We start from the raw sequence: 21,895 nt of genomic DNA, 5'->3' as shown, positions 1-21,895 counted from the left end.
CGGTATCACCATGTCAATGTTTTGTCCATGTCAACATCATAAATGCAGACAAAATATCCTGAGCCCAGAGAAACAGACATGAATTGCTATGGGTATTCCCTACAGTGTAACACAATCAGACAGACACAGCCTTGTAGTGTCCCTATAACACGTACACAACGCAGGCAGCAAAACGAGTGATACCTGACTGGGAACCAGCGACACCGGTGTGAGCGCAATACACACTTAAGAAAGTGAACGGGTCGATAGTACCAGGCAACGTCTTAGAGAGAGCTCATGATAAATAATGCCGCAGAATATACGCAGATGGGAAATACATTCTTATAGCCCTCATGTACTATATACAGCAATAAGTAACGTTCCACTTATAATACAATAAACGTATTACAGAAAGGTAGAAGCAGTGGACGGAACCGCTCGATACGGGGGGTTTAGTGAAGGCTGCTGTAACACAGGGCAGAACCTCAAACCACTTTCTGGTTTACAACCAGGCCCCTGAGACACTGACAGCAGCAGGACAGCTTGGGTGTCTGAGCTGTTGTCACACAAGCATCACTACAAAGACCTCATATACACAAGCCTAGGCAACCAGACACACCAAACCCAGTGCAGACACCTCCTCCTGGGTGAAGACTGTTTCTCCCCAGGCAGGGTGCCGTCAGCCAGCACATGACACACTCATGATGCAAGTTATAACCCATCTACACAACAGCTATCGCCCCACGCCACCCCCAGGCCCTAGTGCTGCGGTATAGAGGTTCCCTTCTTACATAGCGACGGCTGCACAACTAGACCTGGGGTTCCGCTTACTACTGATATTATTCCTCACCAACTAATGTAAAGCATCATTATGGTCATCACGTCGGACACCAGTTACAGAGTCAGCCTGCGAGTGGCAGCGGGAGGAATGATTGGCTAAGAGGGGGATGGTGGAGGGGGATGCTGCACCAATGGGCATAAGAGACATCAAACTGGTTTAAAAGTGTAATTAGTCTGGGATAATGGAAGCCAGTCTCTCCCCATGGCACTGACCCCCCCCCCCCCCCCCCCCCATCACCGCTCACTCAACTGCTACGGCTAACACGCTTTTACAATGTAGCACCAGGAGGGTGGCATTGTAACAAGTTCAGTGCCAAGGGGATGGCATTGTAACAGGTCCACTGCCATCCGCTGTGCATTTAACCCATTCAGCAGCAGCATCTGCGCATTTAACCCATTAAGCATCATCTGCGCATTTAACCCATTCAGCAGCATCATCTGCGCATTTAACCCATTCAGCAGCATCATCTGCGCATTTAACCCATTCAGCGCCTCCCCCTGTGCATTTAACCCATTCAGCGCCTCCCCCTGTGCATTTAACCCATTCAGCGCCTCCCCCTGTGCATTTAACCCATTCAGCAACATCATCTGCGCATTTAACCCATTCAGTGCCTCCCCTGTGCATTTAACCCATTCAGCGCCTCCCCCTGTGCATTTAACCCATTCAGCACCATCCCCTGTGCATTTAACCCATTCAGCACCATCCTCTGTGCATTTCCCCGTGCATTTAACCCATTCAGCACCATCCCCTGTGCATTTAACACATTCAGCACCATCCCCTGTGCATTTAACCCATTCAGCGCCTCCACCTGTGCATTTAACCCATTCACTGCCATCATCTGTGCATTTAACACAATCAGCACCATCCTTTGTGCATTTAACTCATTCACTACCATCCCCTGTGCATTCACCCCATTCAGTGCACCCTCCCCCCTGTGCATATAACTCATTCACTACCATACTTTTTGCATTTTACCCATTCAGTGTCTGCCCGTTGTGCATTTAACCCATTCAGTGCCCGGTGCAGTAAACAAAGCCTAGAACCCATTCTGTGGCGAACACTGAGCCTTCTGCCAGTTGGATGCCACCCATTGTTTATGTGACAAGTTCAGTGGCCACTATCACTGCTTGCCTCTAGTCTATCACTGCTTGCCTCTAGTCTATCAGCCCAGCGCTTGCCTCTAGTCTATCAGCCACTGAGCCTGTGCCCAGCTCCCTGCCCGGGCTCTGCAGGGTCACAGCCGCATGATGCCAGGGATACATACACAGGCATGTACAGAATGGGCATCTCCAGCCCCAGCACCCCACATCCTCCCTCATCCGGGCTCTGTGGGGTGGGTATGGAGGCCCCTCCTTCTCTGCCCCGGATCCCGGGACCGTTACTCACCCTGATGGTCACAGTGTCTGGGGGCGTCTCATGTCGGGGGTCCCGGGGTTGCTGGGGGTACACAGGCTGCTGGAAATGCCGGATCCCCGGGTCTCTGCTCCCAGCTCCCCCGGCCTCACTGATCAGTTACTGGGAGGTTTGAATGGTCTGTACTGGGGGGAGGAGGAGGGATGACGCCTATACCCGTCATATGCAGAGCAGCCGCAGCCGCCATGTACTGGGGACGCCCCCTGGTGGCGGGCGCGGGCTACAGCAGCACAGTCAGTAGCCGCTAACGTGTAATATATAACTGTACAGTGCTATGGTATCCGGACTCCAGGTCGACAACAAAAATGTCGACACACCTTAGGTCGACGCCAATTGGTCGACACACCTTAGGTCGACATGGACAAAAGGTAGACATGGACAAAAGGTCGACAGGAACAAGGTCGACATGGAAAAAGATCGACATGATTTTTTTATGTTTTTTTTTTCTTTAGTGCTATACTGAGGGCAGGGGGCCATGTAATATTCTGCACTCGCTGTCTAGGTAAAATGTAAAGGAATAGATCAAATATAAACTGGTTCTGAAAAAAAATAAAAATGTTAAAAATATGGTAGTGGCACTGAACAACTTCTGAATTAGCCGGTGCAGTTATTCCTCCTCACCAACAAATATATTCTCTGTAAAGCACTGCAGAGTATGTGTGCCCTATTAGGGGCGTAGCCAGAACTTTGTGGGCCCCGTAGCAACATTTTGAAGGGACCCCTGTCCCAATGCTTCTAGGGAGACAACTCTCCGCAGCAGTTGTTAATGTTATACCTCATAGTGGTGCCCTAGTTCATTTTATGGCTCATAGTGGTGCCCTAGTTCATTGTATGGCTCATAGAGGTGCCCTAGTTCATTGTATTGCTCATAGTGGTGCCCTAGTTCATTTTATGGTTCATAGTGGTGCCCTAGTTCATTCTATGTCTTATAGTGGTGCCCTAGTTCATTTTATGGCTCATAGTGGTGCTCTAGTTCATTTTATGTCTCATAGTGGTGCCCTAGTTCATTTTATGGCTCATAGTGGTGCTCTAGTTCATTTTATGTCTCATAGTGGTGCCCCAGGTCATTGTATGGCTCATAGTGGATGCTCTAGTTCATTGTATGTCTCATAGTGGTGCCCTAGTTCATGTTATGGCTCATAGTGGTGCCCTAGTTAATTTTATGTCTCATAGTGGTGCTCTAGTTAATTTTATGTCTCATAGTGGTGCCCTAGTTTATTTGATGTCTCATAGTGGTACCCTAGTTCATTTTATGTCTCATAGTGGTGCCCTAGTTTATTTTATACTCATAGTGGTGCACTAGATCATTTTATGTCTCATAGTGGTGCCCTAGTTCATTTTATGTCTCATAGTGGTGCCCTAGTTTATTTTATACTCATAGTGGTGCACTAGATCATTTTATGTCTCATAGTGGTGCCCTAGTTCATTTTATGTATCATAGTGGTGCCCTAGTTCATTCTATGGCTCATAGTGGTGGCCTAGTTCATTTTATGGCTCAATAGTGGTGCCCTAGTTCATTTTATGTCTCATAGTAGTGCCCTAGTTCATTTTTTGACTCATAGTAGTGCCCTAGTTCACATTATACAAGAATGGCTCTGTGCAATACTGACACGTGGTACAATGAAAACAACATAAAGTGTATAAGGCAAATGGGATATGAGGTATCCACCAAGCCTCTCACCCTTTGATGTGGGTTCTAGTAATCCAAAATGCATAGTCCATTGATCTTTAGACTGGGGGGCGGGGCAGAGTGTTGGACATAAGTCAGACGTATGAACCACGTGCATGGCGAAGGAGAGGTGTATATTTGCCCACCTGCAGCGTTGTATGTATCTTGTGCCGTGAGCCTGGCTTGCTGCAAATCATTATCAGGGCGCACTTGTACCTACCTTGTACAAGGTGCAAGTGATGCAGCCAAGTTACGCCTAACTGTACACACTACACAGCCATGGACACGCTCTCACTGAGCCATGCCTGTACTTACCCATGCACAGTACCTGAGCATACGCAGTGCAAAAATGTGCAAGTTGTTTGCTCCGCAAACACCTACGTTCAACTCCCCCTCAGTCCCTGCATTCTGTCCAGGCTTCAGAGGTGGACGCCACTGCACCCGCAATAGCGGCCACTGGCCCTCATTCCGAGTTGTTCGCTCGTTCTTTTTCTTCGCATCGGTGCGATAAGTCGCAAACTGCGCATGCGCAATGTTCGCAGTGCGTCTGCGCCAAGTAAATTAGCACAAAAGTTTGGTATTTTACTCACGGCGTAACAAAGAATTTTCATCGTTCTGGTGATCGTAGTGTGATTGACAGGAAGTGGGTGTTTCTGGGCGGAAACTGACCGTTTTATGGATGTGTGTGAAAAAACGCTGGCGTTTCTGGAAAAAACGCGGGAGTGGCTGGAAAAACGGGGGAGTGTCTGGGCGAACGCTGGGTGTGTTTGTGACGTCAAACCAGGAACGAAACTGACTGAACTGATCGCAGTGGCAGAGTAAGTCTCGAGCTACTCGGAAACTGCAAAGAAATTTCTAATCGCAATTCTGCTAATTTTTCGTTCGCAATTCTGCAAAGCTAAGATTCACTCCCAGTAGGCGGCGGCTTAGCGTGTGCAAAGCTGCTGAAAGCAGCTAGCGAGCGAACAACTCGGAATGAGGGCCACTGTCGGAACATGGGAACACCAATATTCAAATGCTAATGTCCCCCTCACCCTTGTGCACCAGTGTGCGAAGGAGAGTATGAATGCTTAGACGCCCACTGTCACTGTCCGTGCAACTGCATTGATGGTTTAGAACACCCCACCATCGGCCCACCATTGCATGCACACTTGCGACAGCCTAAAATGGCCACTGTGGCTGTGGATCTGCGTTTGAGAACGCAGCTGCGATCACTGACACACTTCTGACATTCCCATAACACGCCCAGGAGTTAGCATTTATTTGCAAACACCTCTGGTCGCCTCCCAGTCACTACCCAGGAACGCCCATGGTTGTGCGGCGCCAGCTTTGTTGCAAGAGGTCTCTGGATACAGTCAGGGGAACACATGCACCGCAAGTGTTAGCTGGAGCTTTCGTGCATGTGCAGAAGCAAAAAATAACTCAACTGCGCAAACATCGCCACTGCCAATATAAAGCAGATTGTAGCGCCCCTGGGGAAAGGCCCGTGGTGTATACAAGTCTAATCAATTGTGTTTTGTGCCTGACTACAGGAATCTGCACACAGACATTAATGTAAACACGCGCACATGTTGATACACAGCCACATTGAGGGGAACATATATCAGCAGAAGGTAAAGCTGCGAGAAGATAGATGGTCTCGCTGCATAGTGCGATACTGGGCTGAATCATACAGGGGTATACAGCCAGACAGATCTTTACTTACACGGTTCATCATGCCTTGAAAAAAATACATTTGATGGGCAAGTTTAGGTGTTTTTATTTTATTTTATTGTCTGTATGTATTTATTGCTATAGGGGTGTTTGACTTCTTTCTGTCTGCTTGTACCCAAGAAATGGGCCCCGCCCACTGGTTGCACTTTGTCACCTGTAGTCATGGAGTCTTTCAGTTTATGAGTTGTCCCAATGTTCTTGAGAAATCCCATTGTTGTCACCTGTCAGAAGTTTCGGGGACGGTCTCACAAAGATATGCTGCTGCTATTTTTATTCTTTTTACCATCTGCACAATAACTTCTTCCTTTTCTAAGTGCTAGAATCAGTTCTTACCATCTGTCTGAGCTTTATCATTTAATGTGAGTAATACAGAAGAGTTTAACATGCAAAAAAGTAGTGTACGTTATAACCAGAATCAAAGCACATCACATAATGGCCCTCATTCCGAGTTGTTCGCTCGCTAGCTGATTTTAGCAGCATTGCACACGTTAGGCCGCCGCCCTCTGGGAGTGTATCTTAGCTTAGCAGAATAGCGAATGAAAGATTAGCAGAATTGTGAATAGAAATTTCTTAGCAGTTTCTGAGTAGCTCGAGACTTACTCCTACACTGCGATCAGCTCAGGCCGTTTCGTTCCTGGTTTGACGTCACAAACACGCCCTACGTTCGGCCAGCCACTCCCCCGTTTCTCCAGACACTCCCGCATATTTCCCTGGCACGCCTGCGTTTTTCCGCACACTCCCAGAAAACGGTCAGTTTCCGCCCTGAAACACCCACTTCCTGTTAGATTTACTCACGTTCGGACGTGAGTAAATCTACTAAGTTTTGTGCTACAATACTTAGCGCATGCGCACTGCGTACCATGCGCATTTTTGCCTTAATCGCTCCGTTGCGAAAATCGGCAACGAGCGATCAATTCGGAATGACCCCAATGGGGGTCATTCTGAGTTAATCGCAGCAGGAATTTTGTTAGCAGTTGGGCAAAACCATGGGCACTGCAGGGGAGGCAGATATAACATGTGCATAGAGAGTTAGATTTGGGTGGGTTATTTTGTTTCTGTGCAGGGCAAATACTGGATGCTTTATATTTACACTGCAATTTAGATTGCAGCTTGAACACACCCCACCCAAATCTAACTCTCTCTGCACATGTTATATCTGCCTCCCCTGCAGTGCACATGGTTTTGCCCAACTGCTAACAAAATTCCTGCTGCGATCAACTCAGAATTACCCCCAATGTGGATTACCGAAAAGCAGGCGCACTGGGCAGAGGTGGCTGTCAGTGGGTAGAGGGGAAGCAGGAAAGCAGGAGCACAGGGCAGAGGTGGCTGTCAGTAGGTAGAGGGGAAGCTGGAAAGCAGGAGCACAGGGCAGAGGTGGCTGTCAGTAGGTAGAGGGGAAGCTGGAAAGCAGGAGCACAGGGCAGAGGTGACTGTCAGTGCGTAGAGGGGAAGCAGGAGCACTGGGCAGAGGTGGCTGTCAGTGCGTAGAGGGGAAGCAGGAGCACAGGGCAGAGGTGGCTGTCAGTGCGTAGAGGGGAAGCAGGAGTACAGGGCAGAGGTGGCTGTCAGTAGGTAGAGGGGAAGCTGGAAAGCAGGAGCACAGGGCAGAGGTGGCTGTCAGTAGGTAGAGGGGAAGCAGGAAAGCAGGAGCACAGGGCAGAGGTGGCTGTCAGTAGGTAGAGGGGAAGCTGGAAAGCAGGAGCACAGGGCAGAGGTGGCTGTCAGTAGGTAGAGGGGAAGCAGGAAAGCAGGAGCACAGGGCAGAGGTGGCTGTCAGTAGGTAGAGGGGAAGCAGGAAAGCAGGAGCACAGGGCAGAGGTGGCTGTCAGTGGGTAGAGGGGAAGCTGGAAAGCAGGAGCACAGGGCAGTAGTGACTGTCAGTGCGTAGAGGGGAAGCAGGAGCACTGGGCAGAGGTGGCTGTCAGTGCGTAGAGGGGAAGCAGGAGCACAGGGCAGAGGTGGCTGTCAGTAGGTAGAGGGGAAGCTGGAAAGCAGGAGCACAGGGCAGAGGTGGATGTCAGTGGGTAGAGGGGAAGCTGGAAAGCAGGAGCACAGGGCAGAGGTGGCTGTCAGTGGGTAGAGGGGAAGCTGGAAAGCAGGAGCACAGGGCAGAGGTGGCTGTCAGTAGGTAGAGGGGAAGCTGGAAAGCAGGAGCACAGGGCAGAGGTGGCTGTCAGTAGGTAGAGGGGAAGCAGGAAAGCAGGCGCACTGGGCAGAGGTGGCTGTCAGTGGGTAGAGGGGAAGCAGGAAAGCAGGAGCACAGGGCAGAGGTGGCTGTCAGTGGGTAGAGGGGAAGCAGGAAAGCAGGAGCACAGGGCAGAGGTGGCTGTCAGTGGGTAAAGGGGAAGCTGGAAAGCAGGAGCACAGGGCAGAGGTGGCTGTCAGTAGGTAGAGGGGAAGCTGGAAAGCAGGAGCACTGGGCAGAGGTGGCTGTCAGTGGGTAGAGGGGAAGCTGGAAAGCAGGAGCACTGGGCAGAGGTGGCTGTCAGTGGGTAGAGGGGAAGCTGGAAAGCAGGAGCACTGGGCAGAGGTGGCTGTCCGCGCTCTCTGAACTTTTGCCCACTTTGCTACCCAGTTACTTCTCTAGTAAGTAGAGATGCAATGGGAGTTGAATCCACTCTGCATCGTAGCATCTCAGTGCAATAACATACAAGATACATACACTAAACATTTTACTGGATGTGAATTGGCTGTATTCTAGGGAAAATGGCGACATCCAACGTGACAGATGTGTTTTAGGCACATGATGTCACTCAGGACTATTATGCTATCCTGGGGGCTTTGCAGTTGGAGGACATATGGGGTCATTCCGAGTTGATCGCTCGCTGCCTATTTTTGCAGCGCAGCGATCAGCTGAAAAAACTGCATTTATGCGCATGCATATGGCCCGCAATACGCACGCGCGACGTATGGGTCCAAAGCACTTTGTGGTTGTGCTCAGGTTCTAGCAAAGTTTTCCTTCGCACTGATGGCCGCAAGATGATTGACAGGAAGGGGGCGTTTCTGGGTGTCAACTGACCGTTTTCAGGGAGTGTTTGGGAAAACACAGGCATGTCTAAAAAACGCAGACGTAGCTGGGCTTTCGCTGGGCGGGTGTATGACGTCAAATCCGGACCAGAATAGGCTGAAGTGATCGCAAGCGCTGAGTAGGGTCAGAGCTACTCAGAAACTGCACAAACTGTTTTTGCAGAGCTCGGCTGCACATGCGTTCGCACTTCTGCTAAGCTAAAATACACTCCCCAGTGGGAGGCGGAATAGCGTTTGCACGGCTGCTAAAACTAGCCAGCGAGCGATCAACTCGGAATTACCCCCATTGTCTGCGACATTCAGTCAGTGACAGATTTCCCCGGTAAACAGACAGGCAGCGCGCCGACTAAAATCAAGGTCAGCAGCAGATTACAGACACATCATGTCTACCCCCAGATCATCATTTTCTCTGGATTTATCCTGCTTTACAGATCTGCTCCTTTCACCATGTCAGCCCAGCACCAAGGATGCAGCTTTGTAGCTTGATCCTAACAAAGGAATCCGTGTAATAAACATTCCTGTGCCTATCCCACCCTTCCCATCAAATATTGTTCTTTATTTTCCAAGGCATTCTGGCAAAGGATATAAATTTATTTTTCAGACTCTGTGGTCTATTTACTAAGCCTTGGAGAGAGATAACATGGAGAGAAATAAAGTACCGGCCAATCATCTCCTAGCTGCCATGTTACAGGCTGCATATAAAAAATGACAGCTAGGAGTTGGTTGGTTGGTACTTTGGGGGTCATTCCGAATTGATCGCTCGCTAGCCATTTTTAGCAATGGTGCAAACACATAGTCGCCGCCCACGGGGGAGTGTATTTTCGCTTTGCAAGTGTGCGAACGCCTGTGCAGCAGAGCGGGACGAAATGTTTTTTTGCAGTTTCTCAGTAGCTGTAGACTTACTCAGTCCTTGCGATCACTTCAGTTTTTGGTCCCGAAATTGACGTCAGACACCCGCCCTGCAAACTCCTGGACACGCCTGCGTTTTCCCAAACACTCCCAGAAAACGCCCTCTTCCTGTCAATCTCGGCTGTGCGAATGGATTCTGCGTTAAATCCATCGCCCAGCAACGATTCGCTTTGTACCCGTACGACGCACCTGTGCATTGCGGTGCACACGCATGCGCAGTAGTAACCTGTTCGCTGTTCTGCGAAAAACGGCAGCGTGCAACCAACTCGGAATGACCCCCTTTATCTCTCTCCAAGGCTTAGTATATAAATAGTCCCTGTATACAGAAGTATTTCCCAGGAAGTCTCCATTTCTGGCAGACCGCTCTTGTTATCACTGACCGGCCGTACTTCACAACTTCCTTTGCAAAACAAACAGCAACTGTAGAGTCTCATTTGATAATGAAGAGAAAGTGGAAATGGCGACGTAGAGGCAATTTTGTGGGAAATCCACTGCAAAACTATCCACTAAATGAAGTCCAGTTATACAATCTGTGGTGTCGTCCAAGTAAATCTAAATTCCTGTGAGACTTCCATCCCGACCGTTACTGTCAGACGAATGCTACAAAACATTGAAACTCTGGGTCCTGTGTTCGCATAGTTGCCGCCCTCCGGGGAGTGTATTTTCGCTTTGCAAGTGTGCAATCGCATGTGCAGCCGAGCTGTACAAAAATATTTTGTGCAGTCTCTGCACAGCTCCGGACTTACTCAGCCGCTGCGATCACTTCAGCCTGTCCGGGGCCGAAATTAACATCAGACACCCGCCCTGCAAACACTTGGACACGCCTGCGTTTTTCCATCCACTCCCTGAAAACGGTCAGTTGCCACCCACAAATGCCTTCTTCTGGTCAATCTCCTTGCGATCGCCCGTGCAAATGGATTCTTCGCACAATCCCATCGCAGAGCAACGAACCACTTTGTACCCGTCTGACGCGCCTGCGCGTTATGGTGCATACGCATGCGCAGTTCTGACCTGATCTCAGGACTGCAAAAACCAGCGATCAGGTATGAATTAGGTCCTCTGTAAGATTGTTTACAACGTACCTCTCTCTGCTTGAATCTGAATATAAATTGGATCAAAAATTTGTTCACCTGAAAAAAATTTTTGGACTGGGCATTACCCTAGGGCAGTGTTTTTTAACCACTGTGCCGTGGCACACTAGTGTGCCCTGAGCAGTCTCCAGGTGTGCCACCATAGAAGCACAGCCAGGCCTGTCAGTGTTTTGCCGCTACTGAGGCCCTGGAACGATCAATACTGGTGGGTTTAATGGTTGCAGAGCCAGTTCTAATTTTGGGCCCGGGCAGTGTTGGGCTCCTCTGGGTTTCTCAGATGTGGCTCAGGCGTTACCTATGGAGAAGCTGCAACATGACATCCTAGGAGACGCAACTGCACCATACATCACCATTATATGTGAGTGCCTTGGCAATGTTTAGATCTTGTTCAATGTGCTGCCACTCTGTGCATGGAAGTCCAGTGATCGCAAAGGACAGCTCTTATCAGAGGAGCCGCCCTTTGCGATACGAATTGCATCTATTTATTTATTAACAGTTTCTTATATAGCGCAGAATATTCTGTTGCCTTTTCCAATTAGAACAACAGTAATAGAACAAAACTGGGTAAAAACAGACAGACATAGAGGTAGGAGGGCCCTGCTCGCAAGCTTACAATCTATGGGGGTAATTCAGACCTGATCGCTCGCTGGTGTTTTTTGCAGCGCTGCGATCAGGTCAGAACTGTGCATGCATATGCATCGCAATGTGCAGGCGCGTTGCACAGGTACAAAGTGGATCGCCGCTCAGCGATGGGTTTGTGCAAAGAATCCATTCGCACGGCCAATCGCAAGGAGATTGACAGGAAGAAGGCGGCAACTGACCATTTTCTGAGACTGTTTTGAAAAACGCAGGCGTGTCCAAGCGTTTGCAGGGAGGGTTCCTGACGTCAATTCCGGTCCCGGACAGGCTGAAGTGTTCGTAGTGGCTGAGTAAGTCCTGGGCAACTCAGGAACTGCACAAGATCTGTTTGTAGCGCTCGGCTGCACAGGCGTTCACACACTTGCACAGCGAAAATACACTTCCCTATGGGCGGCGACTATCTGTTTGCAGCAGTGCAAAAAAAACCTAGCGAGCAATCAGGTCTGAATTACCCCCCATAGCTTTTCTACATACATACGCGGTGAGTACGTACATGATAAGTGGCGGAATGTACTGCATTGTGGAATCGATGCTTAGTACATCCCACCCTATAGGTGAAAGTGTAGAGCTGTACACGCCCACATGGTGCTGGCCACACCCACACAGCACTGACCATGCCCACATGGCATAAGCCACACCCATACAGCACTGGTGCACACCTCACAACTTTCTGGAAGGTGAAATACGGACTCTTGCGTGCATCGGATGGAAGTGGCTTCAAGGGAAATGCCGACCCACAAGCCACAGTCCCGGTTTTCAGCACAATGTGGGCGTACCCAACGTTCCGGGAGCTGCTGAGCCGTGTCTCTCTCATGCACACAGCATCTATTCACCACTTGCTCTGCTAAACCGTACGGCGGGTGAGGGGGACCTCCCTATCTCGCCCCCTCTGTGGCACATTACGGCCCGCGGGTGCCTGAAAAACTGGACTTTCCCTCAAAATCAGGATCTTTTGGGAGGTATGCGGGTCACACCTCCTCCGCTTCTCACACGTGGCCCCTGATCATTTTCAGCCTCAGGCCCACGTGGATCTTTATATAGCTTTCAATCCGAAAGAGATAACGTGAAGAAGTTGCCCATAGCAACCAATCATATTCTGTCATTTCATAGTCTGTGCGAGATAAATGATATCTAATGGCTGATTGGGGCAACCTCTCCACTTTATTTCTCTCAAAGGCTTGATACATCTCCCCCTGTATTACAAAGGTCTAACACAGTCACAGACAGCATTATCCACATGCGGATGTGGTGTGATAAAATCACCCGAATCTGCACTGCGATTATTACATCGCATGGATGTATCAATTATCGCAGGCAGGGACAGAGCTTGCAAGCAAGGCATCTCCCTGCGATGCCTCTCTCCGCAGCATCATTGCGGTATTTTTCGGGAGAAAATATCCCAATGTCTAGTTGCGCATGCATCGCCGCTACCACCGCGAAGCGTACCCCCCATGGTAAATATACTCACCAGTCCAGGGAGCCGGATCCTGTGCGCTGAACTGCCGTTTTGGAGCATCACTTTACTGCATCGGGGGTCACAGCGCAGCACACGGAGATCCCAGCGCCTGGTAGCCCGCACCAGAGCACCGATCACCGGGTCCCTGGACCGTTAAGTATAGTTTTGGGGGGTATTTTACCTTCCCCCCCACCCCCCCTTTTTACAAGTGATCAGCCTGTGTGTACAGCGAACACACAGAGCTGATCACACTGCCGGCTCAGCGCACAGCTTTTTCTGCCAGGGGTCAGAGAAAGCTGTGCAGGAGTAGGGATGTCGCAGAGCTGCCCTGTGATTTCGCCAGCCTGCGCTGGCGAAATTATCACAGGGCTCACTACGGTATTTTAAATAAAAAATGTTTTAATAAATTTGGCCCAGATCACATTTCCTATTATAAGTATAAAGAATGCGATGTGGGTTACTAAAAAAATAACAATGAAATGGTTTGGAGCAGTTTTTCTCCAAAACAGTTGTAATTTTTTTTTTAAGTGTTTGTATTTGTTAATCCAAATTATGAATGTGAGTTTGTCTGAATTAATTCCTGACATGGGGGGTCATTCCGAGTTGATCGCTAGCTGCATTCGTTCGCTGTGCAGTGATGAGGCAAAAAAAGGCACTTCTGCGCATGCGTATGCGGCGCAATGCGCACGCGTGGCGTACTATTACAACGAACGATGTAGTTTTACAAAGGGTCTAGCGAAGCTTTTCAGTCGCACTGGCTGCCGCAGAGTGATTGACATGAAGAGGGCGTTGTTGGGTGGCAACTGACCGTTTTCAAGGAGTGTTCGGAAAAACGCAGGCGTACCAGGAAAAACGCAGGCGTGGCTGGGTGAACGCTGGGCGGGTTTATGACGTCAAATCAGGAACTGAATGGTCTGAAGTGATCGCAAGCGCTGAGTAGGTTTGGAGCTACTCTGAAACTGCACAAAAATATTTTGTAGCCGCTCTGCGATCCTTTCGTTCGCACTTCTGCTAAACTAAAATACACTCCCAGTGGGCGGCGGCGGCATAGCGTTTGCTCGCCTGCTAAAAACTGCTAGCGAGCAATCAACTCGGAATGACCACCATCTATCTAAAGTCTGAGAAAGAGGAATGTCTGGATCACCTCCCTGCTGCCACCGTGTGGTCACCTGCAGTATCACATAGGAAATAAGTAACATTTGCAAATCAATCAATCAATCATATATTGGAAACTGGAGATTGCAATTAGAAGAATCCACCACATATGCTGGGAGGAGTGAATGGGTTCACGCAGGCGCACTAGTACTAGCATTGACTATTTTTCTCACTGCTATGAAAGCAGCAGTGAAAAAAATTAGAGGAGAAAGTTGATTTTTGGATCTTCTGTCTCTGATGATGAATTGCTCCGGTTCTCGCGACGAGTCAGAATTATCGTCCCCCGATAATTAACATGATGAATATGCCCCTCAGTTTGGAGTGGTAAGTACAGTTACCCTTTATCATGGGGACTATTTTCATTGCTGGAGTTATGTATAGAAGCAGTTACATAATGAAAGTTATGAAACATTTTGAAAAGTCAATAGAAACTTAACCTATTAGTGAATGACTCCTGTATGATATAATTAATCCCAGAATTAAAATGAGATTTATATTACCCAAGATAAATAAACCCTATAATACAATGTGAAAACTAATAGGACTATGGGGGTAATTCTGAATTGATCGCAGCTTCAAGTTTGTTAGCAATTGGGCAAAACCATGTGCACTGGAGGTGGGGCAGATATAACATGTGCAGAGAGAGAGTTAGATTTGGGTGGGGTGTGTTCAATCTGCAATCTAAATTGCAGTGTAAATATAAAGCAGCCAGTATTTATCCTGCATAGAAACAAAATAACCCACCCAAATCTAACTCTCTCTGCACATGTTACATCTGTCCCCCCTGCAGTGCACATGGTTTTGCCCAACTGCTAAAAAATCTCCTGCTGCGATCAACTTGGAATTACCCCCTATGCTAGGCTTGTTACTTGTATCACTCACTGCACCTGTACCTTGTATCACTCACTGCACCTGTACCTTGTATCACTGCACATTACCTGTTCCACTGCATGTTACCTGTTCCACTGCATGTTACCTGTTCCACTGCATGTTACCTGTTCCACTGCACCTGTTACCTGTACCGGCTCACCTGTAACTTGTTCCACTGCATCTGTTACCTGTACTCGTACAACTGTTACACCTGGAACTTGTAACACTGTACCTGTTAACCTGTTACCTCTACCGGTACACCTGTTACTTGTATCTATGGTGGCCAATCCCGGGATCGGGATCGGCGGGATCCCGGGATTTAGGGCCAAAAATGGCCGGGATTAAATTCCGGGATTGGAAGCTCCAATCCCGGGGATTGAGGGATCAGCGTTGAGCGTCCACAGGATGCTCAGACGCTGCCCGGCTTCCTCCTTCCGGGTCCCCAGCGCAGCGTGAGAGGTCATGCTGCGCCGTCAGCCGCTGCACGGAGCCGCCAGCAGCGTTCAGTAGCTGTTCCCCGCCCGCCCCCGGTATATGGTGAGTTATGTGTGCGGGGCGTGGTGGGGCGAGGGGGCGGCCACACAGCAAAAAGCCAATCCCGGGTATCCCGGGATTGGCTATATTTCAATCCCGATACCCGGGATGGAAAAAATGGCCCGGGATTGGCTTCCCTACTTGTATCACTTGCTGCACCTGTAACTTGTACCACTGCACCTGTTACCTGTATCACTCACTGCACCTGTTACCTGTACCAGTACGCCTGTTACTTGTATCACTCACTGCACCTGTTACTTGTACCACTGCACCTGTTACCTGTATCACTCACTGCACCTGTTACCTGTACTGGTACACCTGTTACCTGTATCACTCACTGCACCGGTTACTTGTACCACTGCACCTGTACCAGTACGCCTGTTACCTGTATCACTCACTGCACCTGTTACCTGTACTGGTACGCCTGTTACTTGTATCACTCACTGCACCTGTTACCTGTACTGGTACACCTGTTACCTGTATCACTCACTGCACCGGTTACTTGTACCACTGCACCTGTACCAGTACGCCTGTTACCTGTATCACTCACTGCACCTGTTACCTGTACGTTACGTGTACCGGTACACCTGTTACCTGTATCACTCACTGCACCGGTTACTTGTACCACTGCACCTGTACCAGTACGCCTGTTACCTGTATCACTCACTGCACCTGTTACCTGTACCGGTACACCTGTTACTTGTATCACTCACTGCACCTGTTACTTGTACCACTGCACCTGTCACCTGTACCAGTACACCTGTTACCTGTATCACTCACTGCACCTGTTATCTGAGCACTCTGGAGAGAGATACTTCCAGATTGCTGCATGTTAATGCATTGGTTCCTATGATATAATGGGCTGCCTTCTCAAGGCTATTGGTTCTCCACACTCTGCCTCCTCTGTGCATAAGTGACGGGTGCACTTTAAAATAATAGCACATTTAATACTTAACCTCTTGTGTTCTGCTTAACCCTTGACATATTGATATGTTATGAATAGTAACTCCAGGCTACTTGAGAGATTTGCCTACACTCGCCTCACACACTTTCTTAACTCGCACAATTTATTGGACCCACTTCAGTCAGGCTTCCATTCCCAGCACTCCACAGAGACAGCACTGACTAATGTAGATGTCTCTGCTGCTTTGGACACTGTTGACCAATCTTCTCATACAAACACTACAATCCCTAGGTCTTTAGGACAGAGTCCTTTTTTGGTTCTCATCCTACCTACCGTATCTAATCGCTCCTTCAGTGTCCGCTTCTCTGGTTCCACCTCCACTTCGCAACTGGAGTAAGGCTCAATCTTGTGTCCTTCTCTTTTCTCACTCTATACCTCATCTCTTGGCAAACTAATCAGCTCTTTTGGATTCCAGTAGATACACTGTACGCGTATAATACTCATATCTACCTTTCCTCCCCAGATTTATCCCCATCTGTATTTCCAAAACAGAATTAATTATATTTCCACCGACAAATAGTAGTTACTGGATGGCGATCACCATACTGCCGTTCGGGATGTTGGCAGTTGGAGTACCAACACCAAAATCCCGACACTGGTGAGAATACCAACACCAGGATCGATCAAAATGCTGGCGCCAGTATCCCGACTGTCGTAATCCCGAACGTAAGTATGCGGGGACTGGGAAGGGTTAGGTCTGGGGTTTCGGTTTAGGCATCACCCGGGGAGGATAGGGTTAGGCTGGGGGGGTGGGGGGCAGGGAGCTGGTTAGGGTTAGGCTGTGGTGCGGGACTGTTAGGCACACCTGGGAGGGTTATTGGTAGTCTGCGCGGGAGGGATGGTTAGGGTTAGGCTGCAAGGAAGGTGGTTAGGTTAAGGCACCACCCAGGGAGGTTAGGGTTAAGCTGCAGATGGGGGAAGGTTAGGGTCAGGCTGCGGGGAGCATGGGTTAGGGGGTAAGAGGTCAGATTTAGCATAATTAGAGGTCTATTTACTAAGCCTTGGATGGAGATTGACTGGTCATTTATCTCTGTCCACTTTATCAGCTCCTAACTGTCATGTTACAGGCTGGGTTTGAAAAATGACAGTTAGGAGCTGATTGGCTGATACTTTGTCTCCATCCACTTTATCTCCTTTCAAGGCTTAGTAAATAGACCCCTCATTCAGTAGGTGTTGGGATCCTGTGCGTCGGGATGCCGCTGTCGGTATTCTGACCGCCGGCATCCCAAGCGTCGGGACTCCAATACCAACCCGTAGTCACCAACCTGATATCTCTATCACTGTTCAGAAATTGACAATCAATCTTACACCACAACCTCGCTGCCACGGTGTCATCCTCAACTCTGATCTGATCTACATCTAAGAAACATATCCAGAATACGACCATACCTTACACAAGACACTGCTAAAACTCCATGCTCTCATTGGGCCTAATTCAGACCTGATCGCTAGGGTGCGTTTTTTGCATCCCTGCGATCAGGTGGTCGCCGCCTACAGGGGGAGGGGGAATTCACTGCGCAGGTGTGCGATCGCATGTGCAGGAGAGCTGAACAAACAGGAGTTTGCGCGGTCTCTGCACGGCCCAGGACTTACTCTTCCAGTGCGATGATCGGGCCGGAGCGGACGTCAGAAACACTCCCTCCAAACGCCGGGTTCCTCTTGCGTTTCTCTGGACACTCCTTAAAAACGGTCAGTTGCCACACACAAACGCCCTCTTCCTGTCAGACACCTTGCGATCGCCCGTGCAATCGCTTTTCACGCACCATCCCGGCGCTCCCCGGAGCTGCGGAGCGACAGGCCTGCGCATTGCGGTGCATATGCATGTGCAGTTCAGACCTGATCGCAGGCTGTACGAAAACGCAGCCTAGTGATCAGGCCTGAATTAGGCCCATTATGTCCTGCATTGATTATTGCAATAGTCTCCTTACTAGTCTTCCCTAAAAGAGACTCTCACCACTACAATCCATTCTGAATGCAGCTGCTGGGTTAATCTTCCTCGCTAGACGTTCATCGTCTGCAGATCCGCTCTGTCAGTCCCTCCATTGGTTACCTGTATTCTACCGTATTCAATGTATCTTGGATTTTACTCTGGTCTATGTGATTCCTGTCACAATATACTGTGCATTGTGAAAAACAAAAATCAGAATTTTTGTCTGTCTGCTTGTCCGTCTGTTTTGTCATCTTGCAAAAATTACAGGATGAATTTGGATGGCATTGTCACTATTGTATAGCTTGATGACCTTGGAAGAAACTGAGGTATGTATGATCTCGATGTGACATCAGGGACAGGAGTAATAAATGAAAAACCAGGCGCTTGACACTGAAAGGTGGTGTTCTGATCATGTTTCTGCGGAACTTGACTCTGCCCAAGTTATGCAACGGAACCCGACTTATAGTGACTGCTCTGCAGAGGAACCTAACTGAGATTCTAATGGGATGTGATGAGGGTGAGACTGTGTTTATACCATGTATACCCCTTATCGCCAACAATTTTCCTTTTCGATTCAAGCACCTGCAGTTTCCTGTAAGCGTCTGCTTCGCTATGACTATCAACAAGTCGCAGGGGAAACGCTCAGGGCTACAGATGTAGATATCAGGACCAGCTGCTTCTTCCATGGGCAGCTTTACGTGGCTTGCTCACGAGTTACTGTAGTAGTCCCAAGCATCTTTTTATGTTACTCCCTGACGGAAAAACTGCAGCTATTGTTTACAAAGAACTTCTGTGATCAATGTGTAAAATATACATTACAATATTAGATGGCACTACCGTCTTTGTAAAATTATTTCCACTGAGCAATAACAGACATCCACACGAGCGAAGCTGCGGGCGAATGCTAGTTAGGAATAAAATATAGAGACCTTCTGAAGTTGGTGACGGGGTAAATGCCCTCTGTGCTCCCTACAACTGGCACTGAATCTGCACAGTGGGGTTCTGCAAGATCTGCCTCATTGCTAAATAGACGGCCTTAATCCACTGTGTTCCAAGGGGACAAAAAAAAAAAAAAAGTAATTGTAATACCGTAAAAAGCCCAGAAAAGATCAGCCTCCTGCAAGAGGAATTACACTGGATAATAATCCGGTTACATCTTCTCTTAATACGCAGAGATTTTTATTATGTTGGATGTTCATCCCAAAATTGTATTAACAATGAATAGAAAGAACTATAGTCTTCCTCATAAAGGGATTAGAGCAGCTGGCTGGCACAAGTGCTTATAATTCACCTTATATGAACCAGCGGTTTCCACAGAGTGAAATTGTCACGCGGCGCAGATCCCCAGCAGCTGCTGAGACGCTGTATGTAGACCTGGGCACTACTCTCTACAAACTCTAGATGGCACCAGCAAGACCCCCAGTGTTATAGATAACGGGGACACATTCTTGAAATCTAGGGGGTAAATTTACTAAGATGGGAGTTCTATTTAAGATGGGATGTTGCCCATAGCACCCAATCAGATTTTACTTCTCATTTATCTAGCACCTTCTAGAAGATAATACCTGGAATCTTATTGGTTGCTATGGGTAACATCCCATCCCAACATCCCATCTTAAATAGAACTCCCATCTTAGTAAATATACCCCTTGGAGAGAGATAAAGTGCCAACCAATCAGCTTCTGTCAGTTTACAGGCTGTGCTAGAAAACTGACAAGCTGATTGGATGCTACTGTATAAGCAAGTTCTCCACTTTATCTCTGCTGGATTTGATAAATCTCCCCCTAAGTGTGCTGCTGGTTCTCAGCTGAGTTCCTCCAAAAAAGGCCTAGGCCACCCCCAACTACCCTGCCCTATAATTGCGCTGATCTCCCACGCAGACCCCAGGCGGGTCACAGTCGGCACTGAACTTGCATCCTAACTTTCTGCAAAGCGGGACAAACATGTAGACTGACGGGGCAGTCCCCTCAAATGGGTGTGGATCGTTGGGTCAACAGTAACTAGGTCGACATTAACTAAGTCTACACCTGAAATAGGTCAACATGGTCATTAGGGGGACATGGAAAAGGTCAACGTGGAAAAAGGTCGACACGAATTTAAAAAAAAAATTGGTGTTTTCTTTGTAAAGTGACCGGGAACCCCAATTAGTGCCCCGTGTCCCTTCGCATGGCTCCATTCGTTCGCCATGCTGCGGGCAAGGTGCCTCGCTCTGCTACCGCTGCGCTCGGCACAGGTTACCGTTCCCAATCGTACTCCACGTGGATCGTAAAGTATGAAAAAGTAAAAAAAAGGTGACAAACTCATGTCGACCTTTTCAAGTGTTGACCTTTACCATGTCGACCTAATGCAGGTCGACCAATAGTGGTCGACCTAATGAGTGTTGTCGACGTAAAGACCGGATACCCCTCAAATTAGAGCCACCCATCTAAGTAGGGCCTGTTGGAAGGGGTCCAGTTGGGAATCTTAGGCTGTCCTGGTTCAGATGATGTTATAGAATTTAGGGGGACATGTACTAAGCTGTGATAAAAGTGGAGAAGTGAGCCAGTGGAGAAGTTGCTCATGGCAACCAATCAGTATTGATGTAACATTTATAATTTGCATACTTTAAACGTATACAGAGCAGCTGATTGGTTGCCATGGGCAACTTCTCCACTGGCTCACTTCTCCACTTTTATCACTGTTTAGTACATGTCTCGCTTAAACTCTTACTAACTCCAAAATGATCTTCTATTTGTAAAGGATTTGTACACCCAATACTATACCTTCTGGATCTGTGAGTAATTATAGGTGTCCAAACCCTTCCCGCGCACACTCCCCACTCCTGTGATTCCTACATCCAAATTCACCGAGCAACAAGTTAAGCTGTTAGAGGTTCCCAAACTCGGTCCTCAGGACGACTATCGTTTGTCGTTTTCCAGGTCACCCCGCAGGCGCACTGTGTCACCAACTGTCACATAAAAATCCACAGGTGGCCTGGAAAACGTAAATCGTTAGGAGTCCTTGAGGACTGAGGGGGTCATTCAGATCCGACCGTAGATGTGCTAAATTTAGCACATCTACGATCAGTTTCTCAGACATGCGGGGGGACGCACAGGGCTAGTCTGCACCGCGTGTCTGACCCCCCCCCCCCCCCCCCCCGCAAGGGTGCCAGAGCAGCTCCTGCACGCTGGTAGGCTGCTGCTTGCCGCGTCCTGGGTCGCAGCAGCTGCGTGTGACATCATGCAGCCACCACGGCCCACCCCTGCAACGGTCCGTACACACCTGCGTTGTCGGAACTGCGCCCTGCCAGCGGAGTTGTAACGCCGCTGGCACGCTCCCTCCCGCATCTGCCTATCAGGCAGAGGCGATCGCAGCCCTGAGATGCTGACAGCATCTAACTGGACTCCCGGGGTGCGCGAGCGCACTCTGCAAAGGGCTTCAAACTGCGATCGCTGCCGTGATCCAGTCTGACTTAATCCCCGAGTTTGGGAACCACTGTGTTAGATGCACGGAGTAGGTTGAGTCCAGTCCCTTCAGCCCGTTGATCACAGGTAACTGATGGGGAGCTAGGCTGTACACTTTGGGCCTGATTCATTACCAATTGCAAATGTGAGAGCGATTATCTGCAAACTGTGCATGCGCTGCAAACGCATTGCGCATACATGCAGGGCAAAATGCCTTTGCCTTGCATATGCAGCCCAATTGTAAAGCGAACGCATTTTGATT

General features: G+C 48.8%; 2 protein-coding genes across 11 annotated transcripts in view; one reads left to right on the top strand and one right to left on the bottom strand.

Moving 5' to 3' along the window:
* The window catches only part of NIN (ninein), a 135,284-nt gene extending 132,814 nt beyond the window's left edge, over positions 1–2,470 (bottom strand). For all 9 annotated transcript variants that reach the window (XM_063948424.1, XM_063948425.1, XM_063948426.1 and 6 more), the window contains exon 1: positions 2,207–2,470. The gene's annotated coding sequence lies outside the window, so the exon portion shown is untranslated. The remainder of the gene's footprint in view (positions 1–2,206) is intronic.
* A 6-nt stretch (positions 2,471–2,476) lies between these two features.
* LOC134981193 (lysophosphatidylserine lipase ABHD12-like) overlaps positions 2,477–21,895 on the top strand; it is a 49,262-nt gene continuing 29,843 nt past the window's right edge. Inside the window, exon 1 of one of the 2 annotated variants that reach the window (XM_063948436.1) lies at positions 2,477–2,601. The gene's annotated coding sequence lies outside the window, so the exon portion shown is untranslated. Of the gene's footprint in view, positions 2,602–14,029; positions 14,217–21,895 lie in introns of those variants that run through there. The other variant, XM_063948434.1, reaches the window with a different exon arrangement.

Source organism: Pseudophryne corroboree, chromosome 12, assembly GCF_028390025.1.
Source record: "Pseudophryne corroboree isolate aPseCor3 chromosome 12, aPseCor3.hap2, whole genome shotgun sequence".
Lineage (NCBI taxonomy): Eukaryota > Metazoa > Chordata > Amphibia > Anura > Myobatrachidae > Pseudophryne > Pseudophryne corroboree.
This window is presented reverse-complemented; position numbering and strand designations above follow the sequence as displayed.